Source organism: Camelus dromedarius, chromosome 8, assembly GCF_036321535.1.
Source record: "Camelus dromedarius isolate mCamDro1 chromosome 8, mCamDro1.pat, whole genome shotgun sequence".
Lineage (NCBI taxonomy): Eukaryota > Metazoa > Chordata > Mammalia > Artiodactyla > Camelidae > Camelus > Camelus dromedarius.
The window spans coordinates 19,616,416-19,622,727 of NC_087443.1; the positions used below are offsets into that span (position 1 = coordinate 19,616,416).

The 6,312-nt window shown below is 40.5% G+C and overlaps 1 pseudogene; it reads left to right on the plus strand.

Annotated features, from left to right (window-relative positions):
- The first annotated feature begins 560 nt into the window (after positions 1-560).
- Positions 561-652, plus strand: LOC116156185 (U6 spliceosomal RNA; annotated as a pseudogene).
- The last annotated feature ends 5,660 nt before the right edge of the window (positions 653-6,312 follow it).

Here is a 6,312-nt window from a genome sequence, read left to right on the forward strand (position 1 = left end):
AGGGCCTGGAGTCCCAGCCTTCCATGGTGTTGGACACATTCTGAACACCACACCAATCTGCACATCCACAGCTCCTGCCCTAGTCACTGCCACCTCCAGCTGTGATAAACATGCCCCGCAGGGACTCCCCTCTCCCTCTCCTGGACCCCACACCACATGCCTCACTTCCTGTCTCAGACTTCCTGATGCCAGGGCAGGTGGCCACACCCATGGGAACCCACTGAGCACCCACACAGCTATGGTCTCAAAGTGCAGGGGTATGTGTACCCGGGACCACCCTTGACCTGTGGCAGGAGACAGACAAAAGATGAGCTGATTTCCACCTGAGTCCCAGGAGGACAATTCTGAAAGGCATTTCAAAAAGTTCTTCAGAAGGTTCTGGTCAGGTGGAACACCAGTCCCCTTAGCAGTGGGTAACTCAGAATGCATCCTTGAGTTGCCTCTCGTGTTTTTTCTGCCCACTTCCCAGGTCCTACACGCCACATGCCTGGGATACTTCCCAAATACAATTAGCCCTTCAACTTGGTCTCTGATGGGACCATCTAAGACAAGATCCTTGAGTTTGCGTTGGCAGCACATATACTAAAATGGGAATGATACAGAGAAGATTAGCAAAGATGACATGCAAATTCATGAAGCATTTCATATTAAAAAAAAAAAAAACAAACAAACTCTAGCAAAGGTTTAACTTGAGCTGACTGGGTACCTCAGCTGGGGAAGCCTGCCACATCCCCTAGTGCCTCTTTGTAGGTGGGTCTCCTTTATGGCATTGGTACCGATGTAAGGAAGTAAAGATGGAGCAGATCAGGCAGAAAGGCAGAAAGAGAGAGACCACTGGGTCCAACCCAAGGTGCATTTAGCTGAGGTCAGAATCCAGGTCACTACGTTGAGTTTTCCAACCCATAAACATACTATATCTCCCTTACTTAGGTCTTCTTTGATTTCTTTCAGCATTTTATAATTTTTGCCATACAGATCCTGCCCATGCTTTGTTAAGTTTATATCTAAGTGTTTCATTTTCTTTGGAGCAATAATCAATGGTATTGTGTTTTAACTGTGGTTGGAAAGTGTTCATTTATGTGTGTAGAAATGCAATTTTCTTCTGTGTGTTGATCTTTTATTCTGCAATCTTGCTGAACTCACTTACTAGTTCTGATTTTGTGTGTGTGTGTGTGTGTGTGTATTTCTTGGGATTTTTCTATATAGACAATTATCCCATTGGCAAATAAAGACAGTTTTATTTCTTCATTTTCAATCTATAAGCCCTTTGTTTCTTTTCTTACCTTATTGCAGTGGCTAGAATTTCAACTATGCTAAAGAGTAGTGGTGAGAGCAGACATTCCCTTGTTCAGTTTTTCACTGTTAAGTATGATGTTGGTTGTAAGCTTTTTGTAAATGCTGTTTATCATGTTGAGGTGGTTCCCCTCTAGTCCTAGCTTACTGGGAAGGTTTTTTTTTTTTTTTTTTTTTTTTTTTTTTGAATTACTATACATGGGTGTTGGATTTGGTCAAATGTTTTTCCTGTGTCAATTGATATCATATGATTTTTCTGCTTTAGCCTGTTGATATGGTGGATTACACTGACTTTTGAATGTTGAATATGCCTTGCATACCTGGGATAAATTCTACTTGGTTATGGTGTTTAATTCTATTTATATTATCATTGAATTACATTTGCCTACACTTTACTGGGAGTTTTACCTCTAAGTTAATGAAAGATATTGGTCTGTAGTTTTCTGTTCTTATGATATCTTTGTCTGGTTTTGTATCAAGGTGACAGCAGTCTCAGAAAACGAGTTAAGGATTGCTCTTTCTTTTACTTTTTTGTTGACATTATACAAAAATGTAATTCTTTAAATATTTGGTAAAATTCTATGGTAAAGCCATTGGACCTGGAGATTTATGTTTTGGGAACTTTTTAATTGCACAATTTTAGTTGTTATAGGACTATTTAGGTTATCTATTTCATCTTGGTTGAGTTTTATAGTTGTAGTTTTTTAGAACTTCATCCATTTCTTCTAAGTTGTTGAATTCATGAGTATAAAGTTGTTTATAGTGTTCTCTTCTTATTTTTTTTAATGGCTGCAAGCAAGTTCTGTGGTAAAGTCTCCTATTTCTTTCCTGATATTGGTGATTTGTGTCTTCTCTCTTCTTTACCTTTGTCAGTCTTACTAGAGGTGTATCCATTTTATTTGTACTTTTTAAAGAAGTAGATATTTGGTTTCATTGATTTTCTCTATTATTTTCCTGTTTCAGTTTCTTCGATTATCTTGGTTTTTTTTTTCCCCCCCCTCATTCTATCTGCTTTGGATTTATTTTGTCTTTCTTTTTCTAGCTTCTTGAGATAGGACTTAGGTTATTGTCTTGTGATCGTTACTCTTTTCTAATGTAAGCATTTAGTGCTATAGTTTTCTCTGAAGGATAGTTTCATTGGATACAGAATTTGAGAATTGACAGTCCTTTTCTTTCAGCACCTGAAAAATGGTGTGCCACTTTCTCTGGGACTCTATCTTCATGTGAAAAACCTGCTGTCACTTGAATTGGTGTTTCTACATAAGAAAAGTATCACTTCTCCCTGGTTGCTTTTAAGATTTTTTTCTTTGCCTTTAATTTTCAAAAGTTTACTTGTAATGTATGTTGGTGTGGATTTCTTTTGGTTTTTCTTATTTGAGGTGTGCTCAGTTATTTGTCTGTCAGTTTATGTTTTTCACTCTATTTGAGAAATTTTTAGCTATTATTGCTGTGAAAACTTCTCAGCTCACATCCTTTCTCTTCTTCTGAGCTTCCAATGATGCAAATGTTAGACCTTTTGTTGTCCAACAGGTCCCGGAGGTCTGCTGGTAGATTCCCTTGTTTGGCTGGAGTGCATTCTCAAACACATGAAAGAGTGAGGCAAGTACACTTTTCAAATCTTGGCATCTGTAAAAATGTCTTTATTCTCTCACATTCCATTGTTGGTATGAGTACAGAATTTCCGATGAAAAATAAATTTGCTGTCAGAATTTTTAAGGTATTGCTTCATAATCTTTTAGCACTCAGTGTGGTTGATGCACAGTCAGAAGCAGAGATGATGCTTCTTCCTTTGTAGGCAACTCCATTGTATTTTCCCTTTCTGAAAACTTGAAAGTATTCTTATTGATCTTTATACCAAAACTACAATGATTACTTACTATAATTTCATAGTAAGTCTTGAAATCTGGTAGTATAAGACCTTAAACTTTGTTCTTTTTTTTCTTTCTGAAATTGACCTGGTTCCTTGAGGTCTTTGCATTTCTGTGTAAGTTAAGAATCATTTGTCCATTCCTATAAACACAGAAATATAAAAATCCAATTTTTATAAAAATCCCCTCCTGGGATTTTACTTGCAATTGAAATAAATGTGTAGATCAATTTGGAGAGAATTGATATATTAAGATTGAGACTGTCTATCCAGTAAAAAGAGATATCCCTTTATTTCTCAGGTTGTCTTTTATTTCCTTCACTAACATGTAGTCATTTAAAAAATATAGATATTATACATTTTATGTTAAGTTTATTTATAAACATTTTACAGCTGTGCTTTTGCATGGGTTTTTGTTTTTTTTTTTATAATTGTTTTTCATTCTCTGACTGGTTATTGAGATTTTACAAGGGTACTAGGGACACTGGGCCACCTTGAAATCCTGGCATTGAAACAGACAGAGCTGATGGGGTCCCCTTAGTGTAGCTGACAGCACTTATGGCTTTTGAGAGGTCATGAGCAGGAAAGAAAGGTGATCCAATCTAAGTTTAATCTGGCTACAGTGTGCATGTTCAGACGCATGGGGGCTGGGGCCATGCCAGAGGCAAGGACGCTGGTGGGGAGAGCATCGTCACAGGAGTGGTTCCAGCCTGGCTGACTTTGTAGCAGGGGTAGGTGCTTCTCCCTAAGGAAGCCACGTCAGTGATTTTAACTGAAGGTGCTCCCCAAGCTGTGGGTACTAAAGGCTTCCTTGTCAAAGATCTGGAAGAACAGGCAGAGCTCCTGCCACCCTAGAGAATAGACTCCAGAATGGTTTGCTCTCCATCCACAGTGTGAACATCCTTGATGGTCTCCTTTTCTTGCTCCATCTCTCTGGCCAATTTACCTCCCTTTTCCTTATTCCCTCCCCGGTGTCGGCTGGGACTGAATTGCATTGGCTGCATCTCTGAGCTTGGACCCTCACCACAAGCTCAGTGCTGCTGCCCTACACAGCCTGGCCACCGGCTGCTGATGCTGTCTGATCTGAGCTTGAGTTCACCATGTGTCCTTGGACTTAGAGCACAGGCTGCTAGTTCTCCTTTGGACATCCCGCTGGGGGACTTAGTTTTTTGTTTTATCAGTCATCACCCAGCAGTTCCACCCAAATCCAAGTCTCTGGCTGGAAGAAAACTGTACCAAAAATCCAATGGATTCTCAGATCAATTTCTATTAAAGCTGGGCTGGAGAATTTCTGGAAGCAGGAGGGACGTAGTTCCATCACATGTCAGTTTGCTGTTGCTTCTTTCTTGCTTTGGAAAGGCAGAGAAAATAATGAGTCATCGGAATCCACCAACAAATGCCTAATTGCTCAGCCATGCAGCCACATCTGCCCTCAACATAAACCAACCTGACCCGGTAGCAGTGTTTAATCATTTTTCATAGTCACTAATGAAAATAGTGCTGCCTCTGGCTGGGTAGTTCAAAGTGCCCAGCAAATGAATTCTGAGTCCCAGGCGAGAACTCTAGGTCTAGAAGGTCTTGAATCAACTAATGACATACCTTGTGCAAATTTTAAGCCTTCCAGTAATGTCCGTGCATGTGGCCTAATGGTCTGCAGAGATTTTAGGATTGGTGCATATATTAGTCACTGTAATTAAAATCCCGGAGTTATATTATATGTTATTTGTATGGCAGTTTGTGATGTGTTTAATGCTCCCAGTTTCAAAATTATTAAAGCTGCTGTCCCTGGGCTGGCCAAAGTGATAAGCAAAGTCAGAATGCGATCTTATTCCCTCTCGATGGGGCAGGCGGGAAGGAGGATGCGAGTGGGATTTTCTTATAAAATAAGAGACCAAATGCCAAATAAAAGAATTCCAGCTGTGCAATAGGGAAGTTGAAATGGTTTGTTAGGATCATTAATATTGCAATGAAAACTAATTAAACCTGGAGCTAGAAGGAGTTCATTAGTGGTTTGGAGCCGAGGATTCTGCTTCTGCAGAGTTGGTTATAGCACTGCGGAACTTGGAAAGCTGTCAGCTGGGCTTGGGGTCGGGTGGCTCTCTCCGCTTTGTGGCCTCCAGAACTGGGCTTGGCTAATGATAGGCACTTGGCAGACATGAACTGAGAGAGTTACTTGGAGTACCTGAAGTACCCTCAGTCTTGTCACCAGAGGGGACCGGGATGATGCCACCCCTGTCTGTGTGGCTGATCCCATGCAGGCTACTGAGAATGAGACTGTGTGTGTGTGTGTGTGTGTGTGTGTGAGAGAGAGAGTGTGAATTTTTTTGTTGTTTTTATTGTGGTTTATTGCTTCTCTGTTTCTTTGTTTTTTTTTATTTACTGTTTTTTATTGAAGCCTAGTCAGTTTACAATGCTGCATCAATTTCTGGTGTACAGCATAATGTTTCAGTCATCCATATCCATATTATATATATCCACTTTCATATGCTTTTTCATTACAGGCTACTACAAGATATTGAATATAGCTCCCTGTGTATACAGTAGGACCTTGCTGTTTATCTATTTTATATATAGTAGTTAATATCTGCAAATCTCGAACTCCCAATTTATCCCTTCCGTCCCTCTTCCCCCTCTGGTAACCATAAGTTTGTTTTCTATGCCTGTGAGTCTGTTTCTGTTTTGTAAATAAGTTTATTTGTGTCTTGAGAATGAGCCTTTGAAGATGGGGAAGGGGGCGGAATTGGCAAGTTTTCTTTCCAAGCAGTGAGAGAGGTTTTCACATTGCAGCTCAATTCACTTCAGATTACTAGAAAGAAAAGAAAGCCACCACTTCGATGTAGTTTAGGGCAACTGAAGTGCTTTCACACACATCTCATTTGCTCTTCTCCTCGGACTTCACAAAACCACGTCATCATTTCTCCGGGTTGGTTGCCTGAGAGAGGGAAGGCTGTTTTTGTTGCAGGTTGGGTTTCTCAGGCAGCACACTTGGAGATGGGGTTTAGCTGGCGGGATGTCTATGAAGAAGGGCATTTGGGACCAGCCCTGTAGAAGGGCGGGGGTTGCAGCCGGTGTGGGTGAAGGAAGAATCAAGCTTTGCTCCTGTCTGACATCTCTGGGAGCTTTGGGGCTGGGGTGGCCCTTCAGATGTGAGT